This window comes from Homarus americanus, unplaced genomic scaffold (assembly GCF_018991925.1).
Source record: "Homarus americanus isolate GMGI-L3 unplaced genomic scaffold, GMGI_Hamer_2.0 scaffold21914, whole genome shotgun sequence".
Lineage (NCBI taxonomy): Eukaryota > Metazoa > Arthropoda > Malacostraca > Decapoda > Nephropidae > Homarus > Homarus americanus.
The window spans coordinates 53469-69993 of NW_024719665.1; the positions used below are offsets into that span (position 1 = coordinate 53469).

Genomic DNA, 16525 nt, shown 5'->3' on the forward strand with positions numbered 1-16525 from the left:
TGGTGGAGAGAGAGAGAGAGAGAGAGAGAGAGGGTAACATTTCTCTAAAGTATTTTTCTCTGTTCAAGGTAAATGATATGTACAAGTATCTATCTATCTTACAGACAAACAAACATATAGTTACATCATAAAAAAGGAAAGACATACAGACATACATACATACAGACATACATACATACAGACAAACAGACAAACAGACATAAACATCAGTAATAGATAGAGCCGACGAAATAAACTAGACTGGACACACGTCTTATGATTCACCAATTGCCCCCCCCCCAACCCCCTCCTCCTCCTCCTCCCCCTCCATCCTATCCCTCTCCTCCTCCTCCATCCTATCCCTCTCCTTCCCCTCCATCCTATCCCTCTCCTCCTCCTCTTATCCCCTTCACCTCTTCTCCTTCCCTCCTTTCTTCTTCCCTTTCTCCACATATATCTCCCCACTTCTCCTCTTCTTCCCTTTCAGCCCCTCCTCCTTGCCTCCCCTCTTTCTCTTCTTCACGGGGAGGTGAGAGAAACACACTCGTGCTAGTAGCCTCTCTCTCTCTTTGGTTCAGCCAGGGGTCACGGGGTCACACACACACCTGGGCGAGAGGGTCAAAGTTGACGGCGTCGTGGCTCTGACCAGACTGACCTCCTTCACTTTCCCCCGACCATAGGCGAGTGGAAGAGAGTTCAAGGAAGGTCACGGGTCACAGACGGTCACACGAGGTCATGCTACAACAGTCTGGCAGTAAACACCATTACAGGTCGCCGAATACAGTTTAATGAAGTGTTGTGTGATGCCTCCGGAATTTTCCCGACCGCTTTCAGAAAGGCGATACATCGACCATACTCAGGATCAATATAACTTGGAAGTCCAACACACACATGGTGGACACAGACGGGGTGCAGAAACAACAGTAAACATTCTTGCAGACATCCACACACACTCTAATATATATATATATATATATATATATACATCGTGTGTGTGTGTTCTTTATGCATATCCAGAGTTTTGAAGATACTATGAGCTGACATTTGATTAGGAGATGGTGGTGCCCTTGGCGATGGTCACACACCGTCTGCTGTCCCCCACGAGCGGCCTCACAGGAGCCGACCCCCCCCCCACACTCCACAATTTTGAAGATATAACTGAAATGTAGTAAGGAGGAGCGGGTGACCCAGGGAATGGTCGCGCACTATCTCCTGTCCCTTCACCCGGGCTAAGGCGGTGACTCAACTAGTACGTGTACTGTAAATTTACCCTCGTGAATAATACATACCTGTACAAATACCTACATACATTAACATATATGTATGTATTCAATAGTACATACACAGACAATACTACACAAGGTACTCACTAGATCCGCTGTTGGTCGGCGTGTCTGAGGTGGTCATCCCTCTCCAGTACAGCCAGTATGGCGCCCCTCTCACTCTCCGTCAGTGTAGACAGGTCCATCCCCACGTCCTGCTGGAGAGGTGAGGTAAGTCTGGTTAAAACCTCACTGTGGGTGACTCGAACACTGTTGTCACAATATATGGACAGATATTGACGGGAACTTTGTCATTGTGTTAGTACAGATAAGTTCTTCCCAGCGTCTTACTCTCCACGACTGGTAGGCTTTAGATGTAAACACCCAACTAACTCACTAACTTGATCTACCACACAAAGATGGATTCTCAAAAGCTCATAAGTTAAGGCGCCTCTAAATGGCTCCCTAAACCTACAACCCAAAAACATTTATCAGAAAGCCACAACATTTCATGACGGTTTATGTCCAGTTGAAGGAAAAATTGACGAACGCATCTTGGGGACTTTGAACCCAGGTAGGTCAGAGGGCGTTGACACTTGTCCTAACATTACCAAGGCAGCGGATATTGCACACCTGTAATGTAAAGGTGTATCGCTTCTTTATTAATCTCTCTCTCTCTCTCTCTCTCTCTCTCTCTCTCTCTCTCTGTGTTCCTGTCAATCTATCTGTCAGTCTCCCCACTCCCCCTTTTTAATCCCTCATCCATCTTTCTTTCCATCATTCTTCTCCCTTCACCCTCATCCTGCCCTTTTTACCACATTCCTCCTCACTCCCTTCCATACCCCCCTTTCCCCTTCCATACCCCCCCATACCCCCCTTTCCTTTACCCCCTTCCTTTTCCTTTTCCTTCCATACCCCCTTTCCCCTTCCATACCCCCTTTCCCCTTCATACCCCTTTCCCTTACATACCCCTTTCCTTGCATCCCCTTTCCCTTCCATACCCCTTTCCCTCATACCCCTTTCCTTACATCCCCCTTTCCCCCTCCCCCCCTTTCCCCTTCCATACCCCCTTTCCCTTACATACCCCCCTTTCCCTTCATACCCCTTCCCCTTCCATACCCCCCTTTCCTTACATACCCCTTTCCCTTACATACCCCTTTCACATACCTTCCCTTTCCCTTCCCCTTCCTTTCCCTTACATACCCCCACCTTTCCTTCCATACCCCCTTTCCTTACATACCCCCCTTTCCCCTTACATACCCCTTTCCTCCCATCCTTTCCTTCCATACCCCCTTTCCTTACATACCCCACCTCCCCTTCATACCCCACCTTTCCCCTTCCACCCACCTTTCCCCTTCCATTCCCCCTTTCCCTTACATGCCCCCCCTTTCCCTTACATACCTTTCCCCCTCCACTTCCCCCCTTTCCTTCCACCCCCTTTCCCCTTCCATACCCCACCTTTCCCTTACATACCCCACCTTTCCCTTACATACCCCACCTTTCCTTCATACCCCCTTTCCTTCCATACCCACCTTTTCCCTTACATACCCCCCTTTCCCTTCCATACCCCACCTTTCCCTTACATACCTTTCCCCTTACAGACACGGAATAAGACACACGCCTCTAGAGATCCCAAGTGTTGTGGGGAAGGAAATAGTGAAATACTACTTACTGTACGGAACAAAACTTGATCTAGAGAAGTCAAAGGCCTGAGAGCTAGAACTTAAATTAGTATAGTACGAAAGATCAACAAAGAACTTTAAAATACAGCATATCTGGTTGATCCCGGATACCTTTACTCCCCTACTTTTCGTCAAATTTCCCCTCATTTACCTTCTCCTAACACCCCCCCACCAACCCCACCCAGCAACAAATTTCCCTCATTTACCTTCTCTAACACCCCCCACCACCACCAGCAACAAATTTCTCTTACCTTCTCCTAACCCCCACCAACCCCACCCAGCAACAAATTTCCTATTTACTTCCTAACACCCACCACCCACCCAGCAACAAATTTCCTCATTTACCTTCTCCTAACACCCCCACCAACCCCACCCAGCAACAAATTTCCCTCATTTACCTTCTCCTAACACCCCCCACCAACCCCAGCAACAAATTTCCTCATTTACCTTCTCCTAACACACCCCCCCCACCAACCCCACCCAGCAACAAATTTCCCCTCATTTACCTTCTCCTAACACACCCCCCCACCCCACCAACCCCACCCAGCAACAAACAGCCCTTCATCCTTACCCACAGGTGTCATATCAAGCTGTGGGAGGAGAAGGGGCGTGGTGAGTGAGTTGTTGTCATGTTTGCTGTGGAAAAAAGCGAGAAAGAAGGAAAGAAAGAAAAGAATATCACCATTTATCGTAACTATGATCTACACTCACTCCATAACATCATGGGACCTAACACACAGCACATCACCTTAGGGTAGAACAGGTGGAAGCGATCAACAGAACCCACCCACACTCACCTGCTGGCTGCTGGGTGGCTGTGGGCGGCGGTGGTGGTGTCGTGGGCGTGGAGGGTGTTGGAGACTAACTGGTAAATGAGTTGTGCCACCCATGATAGGCGGTAGGTAGGTCACACCGCCAATCTAATACGAGAAATGAGCCTGTACTTGTCACTTGCTATACGTTGACCTGACCTATAACTGCTGAGGTCATTTATTCAAGGTCGTTCACTTTACGTTGACCTGACCTATAACTACTGAGGTCATTTATTCAAGGTCGTTCACTTTACGTTGACCTGACCTATAACTACTGAGGTCATTTATTCAAGGTCGTTCACTTTACGTTGACCTGACCTATAACTACTGAGGTCATTTATTCAAGGTCGTTCACTTTACGTTGACCTGACCTATAACTACTGAGGTCATTTATTCAAGGTCGTTCACTTTACGTTCATCTGACCTATAACTAGAGGTCATTTATTCAAGGTCGTTCACTTTACGTTCATCTGACCTATAACTACCGAGGTCATTTTCTTCAACCTTTTGCTTAGTTTGCATTAATTATTATGTTTTAGGCAGCATGAACCTCAAAATAACATTCACAATATCTATAAATTAATCCTTTTCAATATATATCACAGTCACTCGAACTAGACTCTCTTTTCTGTTGTTAATATACTTCAGTCAGTGAGTCATTTTAGTAACAATATTTACATTGTTTTTTCAATTTTTTCTTAATATTTATCAAACACAAATGCTGTACCACGTCACAATATGTTTACAACTGCTTAGATATATTTCTTCACACCACTGCGTTTTCTATGTCATTGGTAGGGGGGAAACACATCTATTCCCTCACTGGATATATTTCACGTATATATTTAGCCTCGTAAGGGTCACTGATAGGGTCTACTTCACTGGGTTTTTTCTGTCTCATTCATATATATTTCATCTATATCACAGTATCGTATATAATCATCTATTTCCTGATATATCTCTCATCTGTAAAGGAGTTCCTCATATATTTCTTGGGTATGTCTCTCAACTCGCCCTTAAGTCTGTTCATCTGGCGACTCATATCAGCTGTGGCTCCTCTCGCTAAGTCTGTAACATAAAGGGATTCATTCGCTTTATTAATCTGAAGTTTTTCTCGTTAGTTTTTGGTTTGGTTAGGTTAGGTTTGGCTAGGTTAGGTTTGGTTAGGTTAGGTTTGGTTAGGTTAGGTTTGGTTTGGTTAGGTTTGGTTAGGTTACTAGGTTAGGTTTGGTTAGGTTAGGTTTGGTTAGGTTAGGTTTGGTTTGGTTAGGTTTGGTTAGGTTACGTTTGGTTAGGTTAGGTTTGGTTAGGTTAGGTTAGGTTTGGTTTGGTTTGGTTAGGTTAGGTTTGGTTAGGTTAGGCTAGGTAATGGACCACGGGTACACCAGACCTCATTCAGAACAGACTATCTCTCTCTCTCTCTCTCTCAGTCAACATATTAACAGAACCTATAATAAGATGAAGGCTGCAGTGGCCTAACCAAACCTTAACCAAACTTAACCTAACCTAATCTACCCCCCCCCCCCAGGTAGCAGTAGAGGTTAATCTTAGGGCGGATTAAGCTACGGGGGAAGGGGGGGGAGGGGGTCTAATATTCAGGTGATCCAAACTAATAGATGAATGAAATATCCAATTGTATTGTATGTATGTATGTATGTACGTATGTGTGTGTATTTGTATGTATGTATGTATGTATGTATGTTTATTTGTATGTATGTATGTATGTACTGTATGTATGTTTATTTGTATGTATGTATGTACTATATGTATGTATGCATGTATGTATGTTTATTTGTATGTATGTATGTATGTATGTGTATGTATGTTTATTTGTATGTATGTATGTATGTATGTATGTATGTATGTATGTGTATGTATGTATGTATGTATGAGTGACGCCTGTGTTATCAGGTGGTGGCTGGGACAACTGATAAGGCTTATCTGTGAGCTCATTCCTCCTACGCCTCTTTTATTTCATCATCTATAACTCTCATCATCTCGGCCAGTTGTTCAGTCATTCACTCAGGGTGGCATTCATAGAGCTGGCAACGCAACTATTGGTGTGTTTCATTCTTGGGATTTGAGCTATAAATCTGGCGTGTTGTAGCTGTGAAGTTAGCGAGTTTGAGCTATAAATCTGTCGTGTTGTAGCTGTGAAGTTAGCGAGTTTGAGCTATAAATCTGTCGTGTTGTAGCTGTGAAGTTAGCGAGTTTGAGCTATAAATCTGTCGTGTTGTAGTTGTGAAGTTAGCGAGTTTGAGCTATAAATCTGTCGTGTTGTAGCAGTGAAGTTAGCGAGTTTGAGCTATAAATCTGCCGTGTTGTAGTTGTGAAGTTAGCGAGTTTGAGCTATAAATCTGTCGTGTTGTAGCTGTGAAGTTAGCGAGTTTGAGCTATAAATCTGTCGTGTTGTAGCTGTGAAGTTAGCGAGTTTGAGCTATAAATCTGTCGTGTTGTAGCTGTGAAGTTAGCGAGTTTGAGCTATAAATCTGTCGTGTTGTAGCTGTGAAGTTAGCGAGTTTGAGCTATAAATCTGTCGTGTTGTAGCTGTGAAGTTAGCGAGTTTGAGCTATAAATCTGGCGTGTTGTAGCTGTGAAGTTAGCGAGTTTGAGCTATAAATCTGGCGTGTTGTAGCTGTGAAGTTAGCGAGTTTGAGCTATAAATCTGGCGTGTTGTAGCTGTGAAGTTAGCGAGTTTGAGCTATAATTCTGTCGTGTTGTAGCTGTGAAGTTAGCGAGTTTGAGCTATAAATCTGGCGTGTTGTAGCTGTGAAGTTAGCGAGTTTGAGCTATAATTCTGTCGTGTTGTAGCTGTGAAGTTAGCGAGTTTGAGCTATAATTCTGTCGTGTTGTAGTTGTGAAGTTAGCGGGTTTGAGCTATAATTCTGTCTCATATTGACATTAGTAACCGATATTTTGGCGATATTCAACATGGTTTTTTACATATGTTGAAGATTAATTATTTACATACGGATAACAGCTGCCCAAGGACGATAACATAAATAAAATATTTATTCTGGGAGGTAAAGTTTTAAAACCTCTATTGAATAAACAGGTATACGTATATGTGTTTGGCAAAATTTTCAAAACTTATATTAATTAAAAGTTATGTCGCGTTAATGACATTTAGTGAGATTAGACATTTAAACAGTAGTGCGTAGGAATTAAACCGAGCGAACGAAACCGACATTTGAACGAAACTTCATAAACTTCTAAGACAAACGAACATCAACAAATAAAACACACGTTATGAATTTGTTTTACTTAAGGTTATTTCAAATCATCTATAAAATATATTCTAAAAGGAAATGAAGACTAAACAGGTCACAATTAAATTTTTTGGTTCGTGGTGACGTCAGCGAGGGAGGCGGGTTTCAAGGTTAATGGCGGAGATTTATTAAGCACTGGACCAGCTGGAACACACACTGAGGTCGAACTTGACACACTGAGGTCGAACACTTGACACACTGAGGTCGAACTTGACACACTGAGGTCGAACTTGACATACTGAGGTCGAACTTGACACACTGAGGTCGAACCTGACACACTGAGGTCAAACTTGACAGTGAGGTCGAACTTGACACACTGAGATCGGACTTGACACACTGAGATCGAACTTGACACTGAGGTCAGACTTGACACACTGAGATCGAACTTGACACACTGAGATCGAACTTGACACACTGAGGTCTGTAGTGATGGGTTGTCAGACCACAGCTTACATCTCAGAAACTCTAGGCCTTCCCTAGGTCAAGTGTAGGGTAACTCTGCGGTTGACCAAGGATTGTAACCAACTAAGCTCCCCTCCCATGTCACACATGTAGAGGGCACCAGCCGGCTCTCCCAATATACACAATGTCCTACACCGCAGAGGGGCCAGTCTTGACCCGACATTAGGAGGGGTCGTGTAACTCTCACGGTGGACAGGGGTTACAAATCAACTAGCTCCCTCCCATGTGACATGTGGCCCCAACAAAACATGTAAGAAGGCACCAGCTGACCCTCTTCCGATATACAATAACCTACTCTCTGAACAAAGGCCGGACCTGACCTCACAATTAGCCAGGTCACTTGTAACCCTTAGGTCAACTCAAGCCTCTCGTGTTCGGCCCCACCTGACGACTTCTCCTTACATCTCAGAAACTCCAGTCTGACCCGACGTTTGGGAAGTCAAGTGTAGGGAACTCTCACGTTGCTCTCCCAATATACACACGGCCCGCCTGATGACTTTCCCAGATAGTTCTGAAAAGGTCCAGGCCTGACCGCACATTTGCGGGGTCAATGTAAGGAGACCCTTCGCCCCGGCCAGCTGAACCTGACGGCTCGCATCCCAATATATAGGACGTCCTGGTCCTCCTCGACGATTCAGAAAAGTAGTTGTCTTGTAACAAGGTGGCCAGCTCGACACCACCAGGCCTGCTCGGGCCGAAGTCAGAGGCGGAGGCAAGTGCCTCCGGTCAGGACGAGACTTCCCTCCGGTGTCCCAGCTAAGCAGTCCACCACCAGTGTCCCAGCTAAGCAGTCGCCTCCCGATACCAGTGTCCCAGCTAAGCAGTCGCCCTCCCGACACCAGTGTTCCAGCTAAGCAGTCGCCCTCCCGATACCAGTGTCCCAGCTAAGCAGCCTCGATACCAGTGTCCCAGCTAAGCAGTCGCCCTCCGACACCAGTGTTCAGCTAAGCAGTCGCCCTCCCGACACCAGTGTTCCAGCTAAGCAGTCGCCCACCCGACACCAGTGTTCCAGCTAAGCAGTCGCCCTCGATACCAGTGTCCCAGCTAAGCAGTCTCCTGCTAGGCCTCCCTAGGTCACGTGAGTGTTTGTCAGAGCGTTCCATGGGATGAGTTACCTCATTGAAGTGTATTCATTTCATGTTCGTCCGAGAATCAGAGTGTCTAGTAACGTAATATGATGTCCTAGTAACGTAAATATAATGTCCTAGTAACTTCAATAGAAGGTGTTATTAATGTGTCCATGTCATGTTCGTGATTAATAAAGAGTTGTAAAAGCAGTGTTTAAGAAGTCGCCTTTAAGAACGTGATAGATGTGTATTGACGTGTAAGACACGACCAGTGTACGATAAGAGTAAATAACTATCACGGCCACGCTACCAAAGTCTTCCCTCTCTTTATACTCTTATACTATCAATATTCTACCTATATGTAATCTTCTTCTTGTGAGTTTGTACCATTACAGGTCGAACTTGACACACTGAGGTCGAACTTGACACACTGAGGTCGAACTTGACACACTGACGAACCGACACACTGAGGTCGAACGACACACTGAGGTCGAACTGACACACTGAGGTCGAACTTGACACACTGAGATCGAACTTGACACACTGAGGTCAGACTTGACACACTGAGGTCGAACTTGACACACTGAGATCGAACTTGACACACTGAGGTCGAACTTGACACACTGAGGTCAGAACTTGACACACTGAGAACTTGACACACTGAGGTCAGACTGACACACGAGGTCGAACTTGACACACTGAGGTCGAACTTGGCCACACTGAGGTCAAACTTGACACACTGAGGTCGAACTTGACACACTGGAGGTCGAACTTGACACACTGAGATCGAACTTGACACACTGAGGTCGAACTTGACACACTGAGGTCGAACTGACACACTGAGTCAAACTGACACACTGAGGTCGAACTTCACACCACTGAGGTCGAACTTGACACACTGAGGTCGAACTTGACACACTGAGGTCGAAATTTGACACACTGAGGTCGAACTTGACACACTGAGGTCGAACCTGCATACTTAACGCTCCTCTGCTATCACATTTCTGTCTACAATACACACCGACTTTACAACTGTCAGTCAGCTCTATGAATGCTTTTTTGACTGGCCGACTGATTGCTCGACTGACTAACACAGCACCGACTATACTGACTGACTGGTTCGGTAATTGAATAAATAAATGACTGAGTGAATAAATGTCTAAATGATGGAACGATCGAGAGTGACTGATGACTTTACGCAATCATCTTAATAAGACAGAAATAAGCGCTACGATGAACTAAGTTATATTTACTCTGAAAAAGACCGAAATAGGTGCTGGCGATGATGTAACACTTGAATTGCCACTTTAGAAGACAGAAATAAGCACTAACGATCAACTAACAGTTAACAGAACCACTTAACAAGCAAATAAGCGCTAGCGATGACTTAACACTTGAATTTCATTAATAAAGCGCTAATGATCAACTAACACTTAAAATAACCACATACCTAAATAAGTGGTAGCGACTGTACACTCTGAGTCAATATTTTAAACGTAAATTTGACCCCCAAGGTTCAGTTATACCACTTGATCTAATATAATGGACTTACTACTTCGATGTGCATTTGGGGGAGGGATCATGAAGATTAGACACCCTAGTTTATTTACCTCATGATTAATAAACGCCTTAATGTTACTCGGGGGTAGGTTAGGTTAGGTTAGGTTAGCTAGCCTTTAGGTTAGGTTAGGTTATAGGTTAGGTTAGCTCAGGTTAGCTTAGGTTAGGTTAGCTTAGGTTCGGGTGTTTAACCTGAGTACCATAACTCAATCTTATAGTACAGTGTTTTGTAATCAAAAGAGAGAGTCTAAAACACACACACACACACACACACACACACACACACACACACACTAACATACGTCACCAGCCTGGTCGTCTTCAACTCCACCCAACAACGTCAGCATAGAAGGTACAGAAAAGGCCTGCAGAATCATGCTCGGCGCAGAATACTCCGGCTACACCAACGCTCTCTCCACCCTGGAAATGCCATCCTCAGTGACCTCCACCACCAAGCACTGGGAAAGGTTTGGCCGTGGACTACTGCACCACCCTCGTCATCGCCACCTCCTGCAGCCCCCCACCCAATTCAGCAGTCCGCCACTACAACAAAATTCAGCCCATAGAGCCCGCACCGATAGATATAAGAACAGCACCATCCCATCTATTGTTAAAATAATAAACAACTCTGATTTATGTACTGTACAGCCCTGTAAATGTATTTAATGCATATTATATCATTATGTCTAAATCAAATGTAAGTCTGTATATTTTCAGCCACCGGCTGCAACTCTATTAATAAACCGTTTATTATTATTATTATTACATACACACATATACATACATATATACAGACAGACAGACACACACACATACACACAGAGACATACATACATACACTATCCCTCCCCTTGGTGACACAACCCTCGACACAGGTACACACAAACCTAACTAACACTCAGGGACGTCTGTCAGTGGCGCCCAATCGTCATACCTGTGGCCATTACTCTCAAGGTCGGACAGGTGTGTGGTGTTGAGAGGAAGAGGTGTGAGGAGGAATGAGCAAGAGGAAGAGGAGGAAGAAGAGGAAGGAGGAAGAATGGAATAGGAGGTGGAGAAAGAGGATGTGGTGTGGAGGTCAGGGGATGTGGTGTGGAGAGGGTCGGGGATGTGGTGTCGAGAGGGTCCGGGGATGTGGTGTGGAGGTCAGGGATGTGGTGTGGGAGGGTCGGGGATGTGGTGTGGAAGGGTCAGGGATGTGGTTGGAGAGGGTCAGGGGATGTGTGTGGAGAGGAGGTCAGGGATGTGGTGTGAGAGGTCGGAAGGTGGTGTCGGAGAGGGTCGGGATGTGGTGTCGAGGTCAGGGGATGTGGTGTCGGAGGTCAGGGGATGTGGTGTGGAAGGTCAGCGATGTGGTGTGGAGAGGGTCAGGGGATGTGGTGTGGAGAGGGTCAGGGATGTGGTGTGAGAGGGTCGAGGAGGTGGTGTGGAGGTCAGGGATGTGGTGTGGAGAGGGTCAGGGGATGTGGTGTGGAGAGGGTCGGAGATGTGGTGTGAGAGGGTCGGGTATGTGGTGTCGAGAGGGTCGGGGATGTGGTGTGAGAAGGGTCAGGGGATGTGGTGTGGAGAGGGTCGGGGAGTGGTGTGGAGGGTCGGTGGTGGTTACACACACACACACACACACACACACCATTAAACAGCTCCAGGCGAACGTTTCGTCAGACGTAATCTCCCCATAACCGTGTAAGTGCAAGGTGGAAAATAACGCCAGGCGCTCTTGGTTGCTCGCCCTGCAATGTTTACAGTCTGGAGATGGATATAAGCGACTTCACACGTGAACGACTCGAGGTGCACGCCCATGTTGTGGTCGGTTACTACTCCAACACACACACACACATCTTGCCGTTGTTTACATTATATGAGCCTTTTAAAAACACTAAAACTAATTGCTTCAACACTAACAAGGTCGGTAATTACACTAGTTATTACTTATGACAGATAGAACTGTGTGGATGACCTCCTCTCCTACTTACTGTATCCACAAGACATCTAGAAACACTACGTCACTGTTACAAGTAATCAGAGTGGGTAGCCAGGCATTACAATACCCAGGTAAAAATATATCCAGGGCCACATCAGCCTATCACAAACAATTACCCTTAATGCTTTCTGCTATCCACACAACATCCGTGTTATTTATCCACCTCCAGATGAAGCACAGTTAAGCGGGTATCCACACACTAATATATCCATACGATAGATATCCACTGTTGTTGTTGTTGTCCAAAATCTTCACACACGTCAACACCGCCACCCGTGTCTCTCACACACTGGTACACTGATGACTGTGTGGTGCTGCTGTCTCCACCCACGGCCTTCTCTCCACCACCTCCACCACCACCACCACTACTACACCACCCCCCACCACCACCACCACCCTCAACACCACCACAACCACTACCACCCACAACTAATACCACCAGCACGGCCTTCTCTTCTCTTCCACCACGACCACCACCACCACCACACCCCACACTACACCCCTCTTCACCACACCGCGCCCACCTCAGGATACACCACAGTACAGTACACCCCCGAGTCACACATTACACCTTATTGTAAGGATGTTTTTAGTAGTCTAAGTTATGTCCTGACTTTTGACCTGAACTATAGCTAACAACTGAAATATTCTCTCTCTCTCTCTCAACCATTATTGTTTATTTTTATTAATTCCCTAAAACTATCGTAGTAGTAGTAGTAGTATAGTAGTATGGTCTAATACGTTAGTGAAAGAGATAAATAGTGTGACCCCTTATGTTGACGTACTCAGCAATATTGTGACGTCATGACTTAGTGTAAAAAGAGTTTGTGTGTTATCTTAGTGTTATCTGGGTTATGTTAGTCCAAGCGACGCCGATAACGACCGATTATGATACCGGGATGTCCTGTTAGCTCAATGACACACACGAACACACACACACGGTTGGTAGAGTGCTGAACATGAGACTCCTCCTCCACCACAGTCATGACCTGGGAGGTTGTTCCTGCTGGGGTTGAGAGCCACGTCAGGAGGGCTACACTCACCCTCTGTGTTGTGTGTACTTGTTATCTTGACTCTGGTGGTGAATGTGGGCTGTTATTATTTATTATTATTGTTTGTGTGTGTACAGAGGCTAAGAGGACTGACATAGTATACATATCTCACGAAGAAAAACAAATATTTTATTCTTCCTACTGCACACTCACACACCCCTAAACTGGTTCGTCCACCAGCGAGGATGACAGTGACCTTGGTATAATTTGTATTTAAACTCAGGTGTGTATCATTACCAACACCTGTAACACCACCAGGTACCTATTTGGCGGACCTCTAACTTAATATGAGATTTTAATTAAGAATAAATTGAATCTAGTGTAGGACTACGCTTCATTTCATTAACAACAAAATAACGCTTATTTATTTATTTATTTATTTATTTATTTATTTATTTATTTATCTATCGTCAAGGTCACTGGTCGTTGGACGGTCTGCTCTCTGGCAAGTATTTAACACAAAGGAGCTCCTGAATATACCTGATTATGTGTATGTGTCAGTCTTGGTCAAGTGTGGCTGCTATAAGTAAAGCAACCCTTCACTAACTCGAGATATATGGACACTTATCTTAGTAATGCTCTTATAAGCTTGTCACATCACCTCTTGTTAATCTCGAGTATTAACGAGGTAATTTATAACGTTCTTGTTTGTTGGTAACGTGAGGCGTCAGCGCCCTACCTGGAACACTCAATACTCCAGGTGAGAAACTCTACACTTAGAAGAGAGAGAGAGAGAGAGAGAGAGAGAGAGAGAGAGAGAGAGAGAGAGAGAGAGAGAGAGAGACTGCATGCGGACACCCGTGAGATATTTCTTAGAACATATTATATAAATGAAAATTTCATGACACACACACACACATACACAAGCTAATATAGCAGCCACGCATATATTTCTACTCAGCATCATCCTGTATGTACTGTACATGGCGACCTTTAAGAGTCATATACAGTATGTGTGTGTCAACAACAATATAATATATATATATATATATATATATATATATATATATATATATATATATATACTGCATACCGTATATGGCTATGGTGGGTGGTACAGTACAGGAATTATTACTATTATCATCATCGACCCTGACAGATAAGTATCGAGGACGATGACTTCACCCTCCCTACTTTACAGTTGTGTGGTTGGAGTGTGGGTCACGCCAGACACCTGTGTAGACCAACAGACCTTCAACCCACATCTGTACACACACCTGTTGTACACATGTGGCACGCTGATCCACTTTAACTGGGTAGAGCAAACAGCTCATCACAAACATCCTATATACGCTTGAAGTACAGTACGTCATATCCAAAACAAAACGATACGTCATAATGAAAACAAACGACACCACGATCTGCCCTCGTTCCCACCCACCACTTATTTTCTCCTAAGTCGTGAGATTTAGATAGTTACCATTATCAAATATTCATAGATTAAGACTTCGTTCACTGGAGATGCGAGACACAGCATCTGATTGGCTCAATTTAACTACGCCACAAAGATAGATTCTAAATGCTCGTATGGTAATTCTTTCTGATATTCTTACGTTAACTCGAGGGTGAAACAAGAAGGCCATGGCATGAGTGAGTCCGGAACTTGATACCGGAGAACGGATGATATTTACTTTATCCTCGTCACTGGTAGGTTCTCCAGTTATCTCTGTACTTACCTCAATAGGCAATAAGGGGTTACTTACCTAAAGGGATATTTGTCCGGTGGAAAGGGTTTATTTACCTTAGCATCTAACATTGTAAGGGTTTAGTACAATATAAGGGTTTAAGAACAGAATTGATAAGGGGTTTTGTACCTTGATGTTTGTTTATGTTTACTGTCCCTTGATGTTTATGTTTACTGTCCCTTGATGTTTATGTTTACTGTCCTTGATGTTTATGTTTACTATCCCTTGATGTTTATGTTTACTGTCCCTTGATGTTTATGTTTACTGTCCTTGATGTTTATGTTTACTATCCCTTAATGTTTATGTTTACTGTCCCTTGATGTTTATGTTTACTGTCCCTTGATGTTTATGTTTACTGTCCCTTGATGTTTATGTTTACTGTCCCTTGATGTTTATGTTTACAGTCCCTGATGTTTATGTTTACTGTCCCTTGATGTTTATGTTTACTATCCCTTGATGTTTATGTTTACTGTCCCTTGATGTTTATGTTTACTGTCCTTGATGTTTATGTTTACTGTCCCTTGATGTTTATGTTTACTGTCCGTTGATGTTTATGTTTACTGTCCCTTGATGTTTATGTTTACTGTCCCTTGATGTTTATGTTTACTGTCCCTTGATGTTTATGTTTACTGTCCCTGATGTTTATGTTTACTGTCCGTTGATGTTTATGTTTACGTCCCTTGATGTTTATGTTTACTGTCCCTTGATGTATGTTTACTGTCCCTTGATGTTGTTTACTGTCCCTTGATGTTTATGTTTACTATCCCTTGATGTTTATGTTTACTGTCCCTTGATGTTTGTGTTACTGTCCTTGATGTTTATGTTTACTGTCCGTTGATGTTTATGTTTACTGTCCGTTGATGTTTATGTTTACTGTCCGTTGATGTTTATGTTTACAGTCCCTTGATGTTTATGTTTACTGTCCCATGATGTTTATGTTTACTGTCCCTTGATGTTTATGTTTACTGTCCTTGATGTTTATGTTTACTGTCCGTTGATGTTTATGTTTACAGTCCCTTGATGTTTATGTTTACTGTCCGTTGATGTTTATGTTTACTGTCCCTTGATGTTTATGTTTACTGTCCCTTGATGTTTATGTTTACTGTCCCTTGATGTTTATGTTTACTGTCCCTTGATGTTTATGTTTACTGTCCCTTGATGTTTATGTTTACTGTCCCTTGATGTTTATGTTTACTGTCCCTTGATGTTTATGTTTACTGTCCGATGTTTTGTTACTGTCCCTTGATGTTTATGTTTATTGTCCCTTGATGTTTATGTTTACTGTCCCTGATGTTTATGTTTACTGTCCGTTGATGTTTATGTTTACTGTCCCTGATGTTTATGTTTACTGTCCCTTGATGTTTATGTTTACTGTCCCTTGATGTTTGTTTACTGTCCCTGATGTTTATGTTTACTATCCCTTGATGTTTATGTTTACTGTCCCTGATGTTTATGTTTACTGTCCCTGATGTTTATGTTTACTGTCCGTTGATGTTTATGTTTACTGTCCCTTGATGTTTATGTTTACTGTCCGTTGATGTTTATGTTTACAGTCCCTTGATGTTTATGTTTACTGTCCTTGATGTTTATGTTTACTGTCCCTTGATGTTTATGTTTACTGTCCCTTGATGTTTATGTTTACTGTCCGTTGATGTTTATGTTTACAGTCCCTGGATGTTTATGTTTACTGTCCGTTGATGTTTATGTTTCGTCC

The 16525-nt window shown here is 43.7% G+C and overlaps 1 long non-coding RNA gene across 1 annotated transcript; it reads right to left on the reverse strand.

Moving 5' to 3' along the window:
- Window positions 1–1349: 1349 nt before the first annotated feature.
- LOC121860246 lies at window positions 1350–12257 on the reverse strand. Its single transcript, XR_006087842.1, has 3 exons — window positions 12191–12257; window positions 3721–4803; window positions 1350–1459 (listed from the first exon to the last, which is right to left on the reverse strand). It is a non-coding gene; the product is annotated as an uncharacterized LOC121860246 (long non-coding RNA).
- Between the last annotated feature and the right edge of the window lie 4268 nt (window positions 12258–16525).